At 35.8% G+C, this 17,579-nt stretch overlaps 1 protein-coding gene across 1 annotated transcript in view; it reads left to right on the top strand.

The window, feature by feature from the left end:
• Positions 1–242: 242 nt before the first annotated feature.
• LOC120414158 (neutral ceramidase) overlaps positions 243–17,579 on the top strand; it is a 36,120-nt gene continuing 18,783 nt past the window's right edge. The window contains exon 1 of the mRNA XM_039575199.2: positions 243–702. The gene's annotated coding sequence lies outside the window, so the exon portion shown is untranslated. The remainder of the gene's footprint in view (positions 703–17,579) is intronic.

The following is a 17,579-nucleotide window of genomic DNA, read 5'->3' as shown; positions in this document are numbered from 1 at the left end:
TCGTTTCATTCCTCCAAGATGGCAGCACTGGCGGTGGCGGGACTTTCGCGGCGGGCTCTCTCAAACTGCATCAAATCGCTTCGCTCTCTCCGAGAAATGGCTCTGTTTTTCTGTGTTCCGCTTTGCGTTTCTCATTCTCGACCTCTCTCACAAAACTCATAATTTCCTCAAGCCGGGTGTGATTTGTGTAGCAGGCCTTGGTCACAAAGGAAGAGAACACGATGGGACAAGAACGGATCGTCGTCGTCTAGCTCTCTACGCATATGGGCGCTGCTGATGTTGTTGTTGTTTGATTGTTTGTTATTTTCCTTTCCTGGTTCGGGTAGTTCGTGCAGTTGTCTGTGATCGATTCGATGCAGCAGCAGCAGTCGTTGTCGACGGTTCGAGTGGAAAGCATCGTTCTCGGAGTTGTGGTGCAAAAAGTGCCGGGATTACTGTTGATAAAAAAGTGCTAATTTTTGTTTGAATAATTGTTTGTGGGAATTTATGGGATGATTTGATCAAACAGTGGTTGATTTGAGAAGTGCGTGTTAATTTCGTGTTAATTGGAGAACCAGTTATATTTGAATAAATTTCAAGGAAGCAAGTTAAGCTTGTGGACAAGACAAGTGTTCTCCAGAAAGAAAAATAACAGGAAGAGAAGTGGATGCAAAAGTTCCAGAACAAAAAGGGCTTGGAGGCTGCTGGAGAGAAAACATTGTGGTGAGTCACTACATTGTTATTATGCTTGGACTTTTTTTCCAGATAAATGCAGACCTTTTTACTCTTACTAAGTGCTTTGTTGAAAGTTTTAAGAATGAATAGCTTTATCATTTTTATAATGGTCTATCCTTCAGCATTAAAAACAAGCATTTTTTTAGAAAACATGATATCGTTGCCAAATAAAATTACTATAACTATTTTAAAAATACTTTTTTTCATGTCAAAATCACTCAAGAACCATCCCCAAACAATGTTTTAACTTTTTTTTAGTTATGATTATGCCATTGCAATTTTTTTTCGAATTTTCCAGTCCGTCAGTCCGATGAGGGCAAGCTGGAAAGTCTTGTGATTAAATTACGCCCCAAGCACTTTTCTTGTTATTATTAATAATTGCAGTACATCCGAAAGCACCAAAAAATGTAATACCAAAATTAAAGTGGCCAGCCCTACTGTGTTATGTTTACCGCAGAGAAGATTCTCGGAACGGGTCACATTTCACAGAATCTACAGAGGAGAGAGGATGCGTGAACATACCATATTAAACGCTTCGAATCAGTTGGGTGTGGAGTGTTAGTGTAAATTTTGCAGATAATTTTATTTTTAGGGGGAAAGTGGAACTAGGGAAATAGGGGAGGGGGACATTAGTTCAAAGAGTGGATTTTTTAATAAAACGTTCATCGCAAATCGATTCTTCTTTTTATTATTTGGATGAAGCATTGCTTAGTCAAAATGTTTTTTTAAAATTTCTTATAATTTTTTAAAATGTTTTTATTATGGTTATTCTTTTTTACGATTTCCAATACACTAAATTAGTCATATTTAAAAAAAATCCCTGCAGATCTAGTGACGTAATGTTCGAAAATGCAAATTGGCAAATTGGCATATTGTTGAGGCAGTTTTAACTACAATATTTGTTGGTCAAATATGTTGTGTTTTTCCGATCTGTCCTTTCAAATTTCAATTTTTGTGGATGCCTAAAACTATTCAAATGTGACTGAATTTATGGAACTGGACAATACAATACAAACTTGAATCATTTAACAAGCATTTGTTAGAAATTCTAATGAAAATTTCATTATTGTGTTACAGATAATTTTCGGCCCCATTATTTTCAGATAAGGCTTGTACATTTTTTATAAATAAGTTTTTGTTGTTAATAACTATAAAAATCCTGGAATTAGTGACTTTTCCAATCATGATTTGTAAAAAAAAACCTAAAATGACTTATCAGGCTGTTTCAAATAATGTTCAAAGTTTTAGTGTTTCAAATAATTTCTGTTGATTGCACTTAAATTTCCAATGAAAATTTAAAGATTTTTGAAAAAAAAAATTATATTACTTATGAATTTGTGGAAAAATTTAAAATTTTATAATATCGCACATGCAGCCAACTTTTCAATCAAAATATAACTAACAATTTTTACTGCATCACCGGTTTACCACTACATACAAGTTTATTGTAAATTAACATTAACAATCGAAACAAGTCAGTTGAAAAATGAAGAATCATCAGTTGACACTGAATGAAACTTAATATAAACATTAAACTGTGCAGGAAATTTTCTCAGATTTGCGAAATATTTTTCAGCCAGGTTACTTTTCTTCTGGAAATATTTTGAATATAAAAAAATAACAATTTCGAAAATTCTAACCCTTAATTGATAATTGTGCTCTTTATCTTAGAATAAGAATTTTGTTGATTGCAAATTATATCTTTTGTAAAAAATCCTTATAATCTACAGAAATAACCTTCTCGAAATACATATCTGGAGTTTTTTTGAAAAGGTCCAATAAACCAAATTTTCAGTTTTTGCTTCTTGGGTGTTTTTTAATACCTCTGACTCAAGGCGGTTTCAAAAACACCCAAAAAGCAAAACCTGGAAATTTGGTTTATTGGACCTTTTCAAAAAAAACTCCAGATATTTTCAAATCTTCAAACACCCAAAATTCAGAGTCTAGAAAACCGTTCTCTCGAAATTTATTGAGGACTATGTGCCAAAAATGATAGAATAATGTTACCAACTAACACCATCAAAACAAATGTGTTGAACGGTAATTGAAACAATAAATCTCCAACAATTGTCATACATCGTTTTTTTTTCCGTGGTGGCCGAGATAGTTAAGTCATTGGGTTAGTCTGTCAAAGGTCTCTGGATTGATTCCCATAGTCGACACATTTTGTTTTGATGGATGAACTTTTTTTTGCAAATGAACCTCGAGAGAATAATTCTCTCGCCCATCTCGAGCTGTGTTCTCTGTGAGCGTAAATGATGCCACTATCGAGAATTTAAAAGTGAGAATGTGTGCGTGCAATAGAGGAGAAAAGCAACTCACGACAAAATTTTGAGGCTAGGAATTTTGACAGGTATGATTTTCATAAAGTATTCGCCTCCTTTTCTCTCCCACAGAAAACTGGGGACAATGTAGCTGTCAAACTAGGCCAAAATGTTAAAGTCACTCACAAAATGAACTTTGAGTGATTTGAGTTCATTCCTGACGTCACGATTTTCTCCTCTATAGAGACATTGTCCCCAGTTTTCTGTGGGAAAGAAAAGGAGGCGAATACTTTATGAAAATCATACCTGTCAAAATTCCTAGCCTCAAAATTTTGTCGCGCGTTGCTTTTCTCCTCTATATGGAGTTAAACTTTTTGAAAAGCCTTGACAGAAAGTTTAACTCCATGTTGCGATTTGACAGCTCGATTCTCTCGGCTCGAGGCCATTATTCTCTCAGACGAGCGCTGCTCAGTTTTGGGTTTATGAATCACTGACAGCTATAATAATTCAATCAACACATTTTGCAAACATTTTAGCTAAATATCGTCGCTTGCGTGCTATCTTATGACACGTCTGCTATACAAAGAAAGGGCATGTCACAAGATAGCACACAGGCGACGATATGTAAAGTGTTTTAATTAATATTCCATTTTCACAACAGAAGAATTAAGTTATAAAAAATCCGAAGATGATATTTTTGCTGAAATATGCACAATAAAAGTGCAGAAAAGGCAAAAACCTCATGAGATCCAGGTGCTAAAATCTAAATTCAAGTTCAAGTCGTTGAAATTCCTAATCAAATCTCCCAATAAACCATTTCCAAAAGCGGATATAATTCCTTTAAAAAATTCAACCAAGTAATTACCACGTCTCCAAAAAGCATTCTCATTTCGCGCACGTTACACCTGCCTCTGTAGAACCCAATTCTTTGGTTCTGTTCTAATACAGCGAACGCACGTCAATATTTGACGCAAAACCGACCATTTTTTATGCAAATCTCTCTAACCGGCGTGCTACGCGCGCACGGATATTCTTCTTCTTCAGAACCAGGCGAAATTAGACGCGCTTGGAATGGGTAATTGCAACGAACAGTCAGTGGCGGTTGGTTCTTTTGTTCACTTTTTTTTATGATTGTTATGAACACTGAGTTTATTTGGAGAAGATTTCGAAAACTATTTCAAAAGATACTCCTCAAGAGCCACCAACCCTTCCCCATATCGGTCATCACTTCGCGAAGCGATAAGCTAAACCCAACTACTTGCTAGTAGTGCTGATTATTTGTTCATAATCCATCGTCACAAGTGTCCCCAAGAATGCTTATAAAACACGAACCATCCATAAGCTCGCGGTTTAGTTCTAATCCAGCGTTGCTACTCGTCGGACTTAGAGGTGGCAATCGCTCTTGGTGCTTAACGGTGCTTAAGAAAGTTTCGGCTGTGTTAACAAAATTGGTCACTTAGCCGGTGTATACCTTAAGCTTAAGGTGTGACGCAACAGTGCCTTAACCGCGAAGAAGCTTCTCGTTGGAACAATTTTCTAAGCGCGCCCGCGGACACTAATTAGAGTTGCCGGTTCAGTTTAAGGGTAAGTTTTTTTTCGTTCCTAACCTCAAAGTCATCGAATAGTGCAGCTCGTTTTCCTTGGGCGTTTAATGGAACTGCTGAAGAAGCTCAATCGAGGTCAGACCTCGCATTGATCTGCGATGGTGGAGGTCCTCGAGTCTACAGCAAGACGTATGTAGCTCTCAAGTGAAGATGTTGCTGAACTCTTCAAGCTGTGATAAGTGGCAGTACGCTGGAGGGTGACTAGCCTGCCTTTACCGAGGGGGGTTGTTTACGCAAAGGTTCAACTTCAGGTCGTCGAGCACGCGGGTTGGTCAATTTGATGCTCAGCATTCGCGGACTTCAGGGATGTATACAAAGATGTTGTTTTGTTTGAGTTAGTCGCTGAACGCGTGCTTCCGCATTAGCGAGATGATGAAGCTGTAGATCCGTGATGAGGAATGAGAAGATTATACATTCGTGTTTACGCATTATAGATTTTATCTAGAAAATTTGTATGTGTCATTCAAAACATATCGTTTCTTAAGAAAAAGATTTTGGATGTTCATCTTGTAAAACATTGTTGATGTACACAGAAAAAAATATGAATTTTGGAAGGTTGGTTGAATACAGTCCAGTCTCGATTATCCAAAGCCTCAATTATCCGAAGTTTCGATAATCCGAAGTTCGATTATCCGAAGGTTTGTTGTTGATTGACTTTGGGTAGTCGAATCATGAACAAAAAATTTTTTTCTTGCTTTTAACATCAAATTTGAATTCTGCTATCCCATTTCACTCAAATTTGAATAGTTGATTGCCTATTAAATTCAAAAATGCATTTTCCAATATTTCATCACCGCCATTTTTGCCACCATCTTGGATTTAAAATTTTTAATGTTTTAATGTTGTCTTGTCAAATTTTTTTTGCATTAAAATGAAAAAAAGTGATCAGAAATGGTTTTTAATCGTGTTTTTACCGTTGTACATAAAAATTGACATAGGGCTTTAGTACCCAATTCCTAATGTAATATTACACTCTTTTTTTTACTCAAAATCTGTCACCATTCCCTGATGTAATAATACTACAATTTAGAATGAAAAAATCACTGAAATAGCGGTAAATTTACAATTTTTTTTAGGTAAAACTACAAAGTTTTCCTGACAATAAAGATGTACACAGTAAAACTTGTGTTAATTTGAAAGGTGTAAAATTTGAAGATGCAATATAACCTCTTTTGTGATGTAATATTTCCTCAATTTAAACTGAAAAAATGCCAAAACACTGGATAGTGATAAATGAGGTCAACATTTAAAATATTTGTGACATATTCGATGTACTCATTCCAAGATGTAATATTACCATGATTTTTTTACTGTGTACACCCAAAGGAAAAATATATCTCAAAATCTGCAACATTGGATTTGCTGCAGAAAATGTCATATTTTATAACATTTTTTGCAGCAAGCCCGTAGATCATTTTTGCCCGCGTGTAAAAATTTCAGCGATCTGCAGTTCTCACCAACACATATAATGCTGGCCTTTCCCCGAGCAACACTCCAAAGAGAAGCATATGTTGGTGCTCTTTCACTCACTTTTCATCAAGCGTCCATGGCGCGGTGGTAGCGTGTCGGATCAATAACCAAGAAGTTGGTGGTTCAATCCTCGTTCTGCTAAGTGTTTTTTTTTTTGTGAAATACAACCAAAAAGCCGTCGGTAATGTCGATAATTGTCGGTAACGGGCAAAAATGTCATACTCCTATATCGCAAAAAATGCATGAGGACAGATTTCATGCAGATTCTGATATACTTTCATGCCGCCATGCATCACAAACATGCGACTGCCAGTTGGGTGTAGGACGTTATAAATTATGCTAAAATCGACGTCGTCGTGCTATCTTGTCGCACCCGCCATTTCGACGTTCCGAGAAAAACGCGTTTTAATGTTTGACCTTGAATAAACAAAAACGAAAGCACGCTATGTAAACAATAACAAACAAGTTTTGTTTGGCTGACCATTCTGTGCATTTTCCCGAAGTTTGGTTGAAGTTGGTTGCTGGAGTTCCGAGTTATAATTACACATTTTTACGGTAGTCTAACTTGTACGTGCGTCAAACGCGTTCTGACTTGAAATCCCTTTGGCCAGTTGTCGCACTTACATCAATTTCCAGGGAGTGACAAGATAGCACGACAAGATTGAAACTACTTTCATATGTACACAGCAAATAAAGTAGTAATCCAGCTGCGTGTAAAAGGCCTGGGTGTAAAATAAATTTTGCATTATTTTATGAAATTCTGTGTAATATTACACTCTGAAATATGTAGCCCATCAGTATGGCAAACCTACTTGACCGAAATGTGAAGCTGACATATACGTTTATCCTTTCCATTTTTCATCGGTCTGATGGCCGAGTGGGCTAAGGCGCCAGTCCTTACTGTTGGTGCTGGGTTTGAATCCCGTCGGTTGCAACTTTTTTTTTGTGTTTGCAAATATTGTACATGCAGTGTGTAATATTAAGTGTTTATTTTGACGAAGGTGATGTGCATGCTTTTGCATGCGACTTTGCCATCGGATTTTTTGCTGTGTAAAGTGACAAAAAACGGAGTTTTTTCGGATTTCGTTGAATATCTTAGGACTGAAATCGAATTTTGTGGATCCGTGAAGGTCAAAATGTGAGGCATTGTGAGCTGAACAAAAACGCGTTCTTAACTCAATTTGGCCCAAAATGCACGTACGACAAGTTAGCACGACGGCGACGAAATACTGTTTCATTAGAGTTTTTTTTTGTATTTTCTTTTCAATAAGTCATAGACGCTTTCATCGAAACTGCAATATACATCGACCGAGTTTACATGTGATTCATCATGTCCGAGTCTGGTAAATTCACACTTTTTTCTGTGTAAAACATGAAAGAATTTGCTTAAAAACTAAATATGTTACTATAATACATCTTGTATAAGAGGACTACGGAGGATACATTTTTAGTTTCGAAAAAATCCAGAACCACGAAGCCTTGAATACTTTGAAATTCTTTTTGAAAGTAGTGATAACAGAGTTCCCAGATTTTCTAAGTTCGAAAAATGACTTAATTATTAATAACCACCAAAATACATTTTCTTGCCATCAATTTGTCTCGATTAATAGGATTTTATGCAAATTAAGGTAAACTGCAGTCAATTCCATTCAATTCAATTTTTTATTTTTTTTTTCTTATCTGTTTTATAAATAAAAATAAAACCTTTAGAAAAAAATATCTGAATTGTCAAAAGTTACTATTGGGTGCTTCATCTAGAATTGGCAATGCTTTCTATTTTCCGATGTTCAAGAGTTCAAATTGAACTTTTTTATTCTGTGAAAAACTTATCATCTTATCACTTACTTATCATTTTATGATTTGTTTATCTCCTTCGATTTAAGTTATTTTCATTTACTTTTATCTCGTTATTTTTTGTGATAATATTAAAACTATTTAAAAACCTTTAGTTAAATACGGTTTCCATGTCAAATCTACAAAAAACGAAAATTTTCAAATATTTCAGAAAACTATTAATAACATTGAAAAAAATCAGCAGCTTTAGATTTCAAACGAAACTTTTTATTTGTTCTTTTTTGCGGAAATGCTGTTTTTATGTGGCAAAAAAATCAGCCTTGACAGTTTCGTACGAATTGGTGGTAAAAAATTCGGCTAGTCAATTTGGCGATAAAAACGTCAAGCCCATAATTTTCTTTCAAAAATATGTTTAGAAGATACAAATTGGTTGAAACATGTATTTTTTAACGATTTGCTATTGTTTTATTTGTTAATCAATTTCATTTTAAATCTTTAACATTTGGAATGTTTTTAACAATTTGTTTTACCAATTTCAACATCTTAGTATAACTGCACTAGTGCCACCCCTGGAAATGCTACTTATAATTCACTGCATCGCAAAAACCTCTCTTCATTAACACATCTGATACCTAGTGCAGTTCGCATTGCATCGTCTGTCTGTTTCTTCTTCTTTTTCGAGCGAAAGCTTTGAAAATGTCCTCCAATTCCAAGAAACAACCAAAAACAACAGCATCAACAGTCCATCATCTTCATTTATCCTCGCTGGTTTTTCACCCGCCGACCGTGGCCAACATCGGAAAGCCCACCTTGGCAAGAGGTCAATTTAAATCATCCACCAACGAGGCTGGGGCGTGCGCGTCCGCAATTATTACCCCTCAACCCGCTCCCCGCTCGCAACAGGTGCAATTTCGACATCAAGATCAATACCACACCGTCAATTACCACCGCCGAGTGTCTCCCTGACTCGGGGTACTTGGTCGACCTGCGCCACAGATAAACCACAGACTTGCAGAGATGAATTTTAAAACGGTTGTGAAACATGATTACAGCTTCAACTGAGGTACCCTTTTTTAACGTCAGTTTCATTACAATCTTGGCAGCTCAAGGAGCTATTACACAACGGCAAACATACAAACAAACTCGCACTTTTTGACAGTTTGCCTTGTTTGCCACAAACAAGTTTGCGAGTTTGGCAAACTGTCAAACACGAAAAAGTGCGAGTTGTTGGTTTGCGGTAGTGTAATGGCTCCTTCACCAAAATGACCCAACTTCACCGACTACAATTTCTACACCGACTCCGGGTCTTCAAAAAGTGCCGACTTTACAGCCCCGATTTGCGATAAACAAACCACGGAAATAACAACCCTTGGAACTATTTAAAATGGCCGTTTTTGTCTGCTGCAAAATCGTAATTTTTATATTTTCATATCTTTTTCTCTATGAAGCTACTGCCGAAGATTTTTCCAGTCAAAACAGAGCTGGTAGGAAAAAATATGATGGCAAATTGAAGGTTCTGTGATCTTTGGCCTGGTTTAGAACAATGGCATTGTGAGTAGAATCTCATGGAGGTTTAGAAATTGGAGCAAACTTGAAGAAAGACATTTAATGTGTCACTTTGACTTGTCATTTAATCATGAGAATTTCTCACAAGAACATACTTTTTATTCTTTGCAAATCAAATTAAGTTAGGTTAAGGTTTATCAATCTTTCATGCAGGCCAAGGATTGATTCCTAAGAGCATGCAATGGCACTGACCTTGTTGCGTGCTCTTCGGTTGACGTCCACGTAAGGAACATCCTGGAAGGAGCGTAACTAACTACATCCGTAGTTCTGTTAGATCATCCGAATTATCTTGATCAGAACAGTATAGCTCTGGTTCCTTGCGAGTGTCCTATTTTCTTACCTCCACGTTGGCTTGGTTTTCATGATGACCCAGCTGGTGGCCTGTGGAAACGGATCGTAAACCTTTGACCACCGCGGGTCAGAGTCGAGACGGCTAAAAGAAAGGGGCGCGACAATGTGGGAAAGGGAAGTAATTTGTGATTGTAGACGGTATTGTTTTGATTCGCAGTATGTTGAGTCAACTGCTGTGGATGTACCTGAACGTCGCAGAACGGGGTTTCTCTCCTTTCCATTTCCAGCTACCATCTATCTCCTGTTTTTATTTTGCTCTACTGATTCGTACTTCTTCACTAATTCTTCTGTTTACCATTTTGGTTTTGATTTATTAACTCTTGATTCTCGTATCTCTCAATGCTTGCACTCTTTTTTTTCCAAATAATGCTGCTTTAACAAACTGTGTTTTCTTTAAAATAAACCTTCCCCTAATGTACTAGTTATACCAAGTCTATTTATCATTTGCCTATTCTTTGTTGATTTACTTCTTTATTTATTTATTTGATTAATTTTTTATCTAGTCCATCATAACAATAATCTAAGCTTGTTTGTTATCTCTATTTATTAACTATTGCCTATTTCTAGATCTACTACATCAAGCTTATACTTTTTACTTTTTTACATACAATTATGATTCTCTTACTATTGATTCTTTATAAAGTATATTCTCCTTTACTGTCTATTGTTTTCAACCTTCACCCTTTTCTTCTAACAAGTGAGGTTCAAGCCCTTACTCAATTTATAGAATGATTGAAGGATTAACACAAATATTACTATTGTACTTTTGGTAAACTTTTGAATAACATGCTTAGGTTCAAAACATTGTAACAAAACACCGCGACAGAAGAAATAACAATAGATAAACACGACTCAACACTAGGAAAGACTTCAGGAGAAAACAATACACAGTAAATAACAACTAGTTATTGAATTCAAACTAAAAATATAACAGTTTTTGCTTTAATGAAAGTTGATAGGCACACTTTAAATGGTTAGGCGCTTATACTTACATCAAACCCTACATAATGTACCACCCCCGGCCGAGTTAAAATGCGTAACCGGAAAAGAAGGTGTGCATGCCTGGCACGAACACTCAAAGCGTGTTCTAGCGTGCTGCTCGTACTGACTCAGAGCAAGGGTGAGATGTAGGTGTAAGGGCAGTGCGTGTTCGTCGGGAACCTGGTGCATAAGATCGGCCAAGGCCCGTTCTTACACTGAAAATTGCGAATTGCGAATTGCGAGTTTATCAATCTTTCATCTGTGCAGTTCAAACGGTAAAAACTAGCTCGATGCTCGAACATTTAACTCTGTTGACCATTCGGTTGAGCTCGATCGTGTCCAGCTAATTAATCAGCTTCATTAACCTCTATGGAGCATTCTGGACCTCCCCCCAATTCTGGTTGACGTCAACAAGAGAAGTTTCTCGACTATTGCGCCAACTAGCACTCTATTGCCGCCAACCGAAGGTGATCCACATAGTTAATGTTCACAGCTTGCCTTAACCTCCAAGTTTTAAAAAATCTAGTTCTAACCATTGTAGTGTTCGAAGCAGATTAACTGTTTTGGTGTGATTTCCGTTTAAATTCTGTTATTTTTGACACGCATTCATTTATTTTTTACAGTTTCCACCACATTATTTATGCAAAGCATACACAGCTAAAAAAGTAGCTGCGTGTAAAAGGCCTGGGTGTAAAATAAATATTGCATTATTTTATGCAATTTTATGTAATTTTACACCCTGAAATATGTAGCCCATCAGTATAGGGACGTGGCGTTACATCGTGCTGCCACCTGGTTTTTTTAAGCGCAAGAGTGTAAAAGTGCTGAGTCATCGTCTAAAAATAGACGGCGTCCTATCTCGCCCAGCAAAATGAAGTCGATAAAGTAGTCGGTTTCGATGAGCAAAAGTGGAAAACGTGGTCTAAAAATAGCGACGCCATCTCCCTATGGGAAACCTACTTGACCGAAATGTCAAGCTCATATATGCGTTTATCCTTACAGCTTTTCATCGGTCTGATGGCCGAGTGGGCTAAGGCGCCAGTCCTTACTGTTGGTGCTGGGTTTGAATCCCGTTGGTTGCAACTTTTTTTTTGTGTTTGCAAAAATTGTACATGCAGTGTGTAATATTAAGTGTTTATTTTGACGAAGGTGATGTGCATGCTTTTGCATGCGATTTTACCATCGGATTTTTTGCTGTGTAAAGCCGACGGTATCACCAACTATTAGTCAAAATATTTGATCTACGTATCATAAATATTCAAATCACTGAAAAAACATATTTTTTTCAGCGCTCTTGGTATTTATCCAATTCGGTGAACTTCAGTCAAAAAGTGCTCAACTGTCAAAAATCTATACACTAATTTTAACAGTTTGACAAGTTGTTATGGTACCCTTTTTTGCACTCCAGTCAAGGCCAACTTGGTGCTTCTAATCGAATCGATTGACAACTAGCCAGCCTCCGGCTGAAAATCTCTCTCAGCTGGAAACGAAACAACTGGATTCGCAACTTATAAATTAACAAAACTGACCCGACGTGGCGGCTATCAATGGGAGAAGAAAGCATTGCCGCTAAAGTTTGCCCAACACTGGTTGACCTTGAAACGGCAATAACCCAAAAGTGTCAAACATCCGAAAAATTATTTGCATAAACGAAAAAATAAATCTTCCTTGCTGTCCTTGTAACGGTTTTGAGCAAAAAAAAATGCACAAAATATTAATATTCTTTCACAAAAAAATCTCAAGAATTAGCTTTTTTTTTGGAAGTTACTGTGAAAACATTGAGCGAAATCGGTTAAGTTTTTAGCGTCGCTATAGATCGTTAAAGCCGGTGAAAAAAAAAATCATACAAAATCGTCTTCTTTGAATCGCTAATAACTCGTCAGGGTTAACTCGGATCGTTTTGCGATCTTCGACAAATTTGATTGTCATAAAATTTTACTTAAAAATCTCACACTTGACAATAATCCGACACATTTAACGCACACACGGGATATTTGTTGTGTTGTGTTGCGCTTTTCCCCATACATTTTTGCAATTTTTTTTCTCTTGTCACTGCACAGCACATTTATTTTATTATCCCCAACCCTCCACACCCTCTTCAAAAATTCTCCAAAAAAATCAGAAGGCAAACAAAATTATGAAAGTCATGCATCGGTTTATCACCGCATTTCGTTTTTTGAATATTATGAAAATTTTCATAATATTACGTACTTTGGAAAAAATACTAATATTTACACAAAATTACGTTTTTCGAATAAAAATACTCAACATTTTAGAATTTTAAACAATATAAGTATCAAATGATCGAGATCTTTTCATACCTTTCGAAAGTAAAAATACATTTTATAAAAATGCTAAAAACATTCACAACATAACGTGTTTTCAAACAAAAAACTCATTATTTTAAAAATTGCAATATGGTTAGGGTTAGTGAATTTTCACGATTTTGCGGACAGCGTGTAATTCGTAAAATTTGAAGATTTCAGTGAAATTGGTGAAATTTTTCATTTTTTTTTCAAATCATTGCTTAGAAATAACAACATAATAAATATTTCATCAATGAAGATTTTTAAGTAAATTTTATTAGTTTTAATTTGAAAAACCATTTGAAGAATTGTTAGAAAAACATACATTACATAAAATAGTTACATCTTTTACTGAGAAGTGTTAACATAAATCAGCCAAAGGAAAAAATATATTCAAGGAAACATCAAGTTATTGCAAGGATGATATCATAAATCATTTGATTGCAGTTACCAAAAAGTTTTTTTTTATAATTTTTGGTTTTTATACCAAAACTTATTAAAATTAAATAAACAAGTATTTCGAAATATGTTTTTGAAAGATTTATTTTTAGAAATTAAAATCAAACATTCATGTTAAAGTAACACTCAATAGAAACAGTCATCTTTCCTTAGTCAATGTACCATTGATCGGAGAGGCACGCAATAAGAATAAAATGAAAAAAAAATGAATTCCATTAGAGTAGAGAACAATATTGAGAAAAAAGATTGGTTATTAGAATATCAATAATAGTTTACCAGTTTTCTGACTAAATTTTGTAATATTTTCATTCGCTGTAATAACAATTTTAAATTTTGAAAAGCATAATTTTAAATGAAATTAGAAAATTCAAGCTTGGTTCATTCAAGACTAAATGATTAGTATTTTTGATCTATAAAATCACCTTTTAAGAACATTTCAGATTTTTGGTAAGTTCTGTTCAATTTTAACTATATTTGATTATTTGGGTGGATGGTTCCCAAGGAAGATAAAAAAAAAAATTCTGTTCTGAGTATCAGTAAAATTTTGAAGATTTCGTTACAGATTATATTATTTTGCATCTTGATTTTTATCTTACACAGAAAAAAAAATCACAGTAATATTACATCAGGGAAGAGGTACATCTTTTATGTCAGAAAAAAATGTGTAATTTTACCTCTGAAAATGTGTTATTTTACCACTTTTCTGTTGTAATGTCGCTTTTTCAGTCTAAATTGAGGTAAAATTACATCATAAAAAAGGTAATATTCAACCTTCCAATATTACACCTTCCAAATTTACCCATTTTTTTACTGTGTAATTTTTGAAAAGTTAGAATACGTTTGCCCTACATTTCAAAATAGCTCATTCATAAACCACGTGGAAACTTTCTTTGCGAATTAAGAAAAAAAAATGTGTCACGTTCAAATTTTGTGAAGGATTTTTATTGGCATATTTAAAAAAATATATATAATCTATAGCAAAAAAGCAGTTTCTGTTATGTTTACATAAGATTTTCAGGGTTATTTTAACATTTTTCACTTTCCGTGAAATTTGGTGTTTTGAAATTAGGGCCCCGTGAAATTTGCAATTTTCGAGCGTGAAAAATCACTAAGCCTATGGGTATCATATGATTGCAAATTTTTCATACTCAAAATTTTCACACGACTGCGTTTTTTTTTCAAAAAAGTACAACAAATTTTAAGGGGCCGTAATCTTGTTTAAAAAAATAGTGTTTTCCAGATTTTTTTTTATTACTTTCAAAAGTTGTGATAAAGTCCCGATCACTTATGTACTTATGAATTACATGTGAAAAAACTTAAAATTTAGTACTTTTTGAAAATACTTATTTTGGAAAAGTTGAGTATTTTCTAAAAAAAAACTACAGTATTATTAAAGTAATGTAAGAAAAGTTCCCGTTCATTTGATACCCAGTTAGAAAAAAACAAAATAATTAGCATTATTAAAAAAAGAACTTTTGTTTTTGCCTTCCTCACCTCACTGAGGCAAGGCTATAAAATCACTCAAAAATTGAACTTTTTAAATAAGCCTTCTAGATATACCTTTACGTATACATATCGGCTCAGAATCAAATTCTGAGCAAATGTCTGTGCGTGTGGATGGACGTAGAATTTTTTTTCTCACTCACTTTTCTCGGAACTGGCCCGACCGATTTTGTCCGGATCTATGTTTTTAGATTCGCCTTCAGGTCCTTTAAGTCTTTTTTTAATTTCATCCGGTTTGGTGTAGTACTTCAAAAGTTATGTTAGAAAAACTGTTTTGGTTGGGGGGTCATTATTTACATAATTTGAAAGCTCCGGCGGATAGCTGTCGGAACTTTCCGCTCAGTGCACGCCGTTCACGCACACAAACACTGCAGTGCTTTCAAATGAATAATAAAAATGTATCATAGATGGCAGCACTCAGATGTATAGTGTCTTTACTAAGTAAGCGTTAGCTAAAGCTTTCAGGAGGAAGGCAGCAACCACCTTCTGGTGGATTAAGTAACGTTTTTTAAGCAATTTTCAAAATCTTGGTTAATTGTAAAATTTATGAGAACTTGAAAAGTTTTATTATAGTATTTTGCTAATTACTGTAATCGATTAATGAATTCCCAAAAGATTGAAGTTCTGACAACCCTGTCAAAAGAAATGAGTAATGACGCTAAATTATTTTTTTTACATTTTTAAGGGCGATTGATGCTGTTTTGGCTAAATGTTATCGCTAATGTGCGATTTTGTAAAAAGACAGGACGTGTAACAAGATAGCACACAAGAGACGATGTCCTAATTGTTTTAATTTAAAGATTTAGAAAATTTCGCTCTTCTCACACAAAAGGTTGTCTGGAGACATAAATTTTAAAAGAGGTTAGATTGAATATGTTGCAGACATGACCACATTAACAGAGAACTTCGTTTATTCGTGTCTGGGCAGTACAGTGTCTATTGGAAAGTTGTTCCAAATTTAACCCTCTACTGCCAAAATTTTTTTTTCGAAGATTTTTATTTTTCCCGTGTTCAGGAGGTCATTTTGAGCAACTTTTGTTCTACGAAAAACTTTACTTCTCTTGTTTTATGTTTTTCTTGTTTTATTTTTAGTATTTTAATTTGCATTTATCTTGTTTAGTTTATGTTTGTTTTTGGTAGTATTTGGCCTATTCTTCCACCTCCTATCATTACATTTTGCCTATCTAATTTTTTCATGTTTTTACAGTCACTTTTCCAATTTTTTGCTTGTTTTTCACATTTTCTGCTATAGAATGGCACCATTATCATTTAAATTGTAAAAAAATGCGTAGAAGCATAGCCTAGGACACTAGAAAAATTACTGCATACTTCTTTTTACTTAAAACATAGGACATGTTAGTAAAAAACACAGCCAAAGTTGACCCCTAAAAAAATGACATTTTTAAAAACATTGGCAAAGTCACATAAAACAAGTAAAACTTCCAACCCATAAATTTTCTGAAATTTTAAGAGTTCTTCTTTACAATGCATTTTAAAGATCAAAAATTGGTTGAAAAATGGATTTTTGGCGATTTTTCAAATCGAAGCCCGTCTAAAGGCGGGGTTGGGTTGTAGAGGGTTAATGATGATCCTATATCCGAGAAGTTATAAGGATCCCATCATTACACACATCACAAGGGCTCAGAGGTAGGGTAACAGTGGTCAAAATGTTTCGACCAAATCATCCAAACTGCCTCCACCTCACAGTAGATAGTCGTTACCAAAATCGACTCCAACTATCTTTGGCACCACTTACCCACTTCACGTGTTCCAAAATGTTCAATCTTCTCCCATACGTTTTTCGGCAATCGAAGAGTTCGTCGTTACTCTCCCCGCTCAGCTCAGCTGAGCCATGTCGCCGAGCGTCAACCTACAGCGTAGCTGTACGACTCAGTATCGATTCCAAACTCGCGCCGAAAGCCTCGTCCAGAACTCCTCGTGCGCGCAACTGTGACTGTATTTTGCATCCGCTATCCGAATAATTGATTTAAAAGATTGATTGATTGTGTCTAGAGTATTGTTCTGAAATCATGGCGCCCAGCCAGGACACGGGATGATGACCTGGATACCGGAGAAGACTCGTTTCGCTGAACAACGTCGCGTGCGCAAGGTATTGCCGATTGCAGTCGAGAAGTAAAAGTGCGCGCAAAACGAGTGCGAAACGGCGCTATTGCATAACAAGCCCGTGGAGATACGATCGTGAAAGGAGGTAGTGCGATCTAGAGGGCGTGTGATAGCTTGGTGCAGGGTTTCCTAGGAAACCAGACCGTTGCACAATCCTGGGAACGCTGACAACGCCAAATTACAGTGCAAGTGTCAAAATCGGCCGAGTGTGGGGGAGGGTGTCGCAAGCTGAACACACTCACGCAAAACAACATGGTAATTCTACCCAGCAATGTGACGCGGTGAACTGCAGTGCAGCATTAGAGTAGGTCATACAAGTAGCCGATTGATTCGTCGTCACGGTGTACGATACAGGCTGGCTGACGAGTCGTCGCAGCAAGCGTTGACCGCGAGCAGTGTCCAGCAGTTTGTTGTTGTTCGGCTTGGTGGTTTGGTGATAAGTG

This window comes from Culex pipiens, chromosome 1 (genome assembly GCF_016801865.2).
Source record: "Culex pipiens pallens isolate TS chromosome 1, TS_CPP_V2, whole genome shotgun sequence".
Taxonomy (NCBI): domain Eukaryota; kingdom Metazoa; phylum Arthropoda; class Insecta; order Diptera; family Culicidae; genus Culex; species Culex pipiens.
The sequence above is the reverse complement of the archived record's forward strand: the minus strand, read 5'-3'. Positions and strand labels throughout refer to the sequence as shown.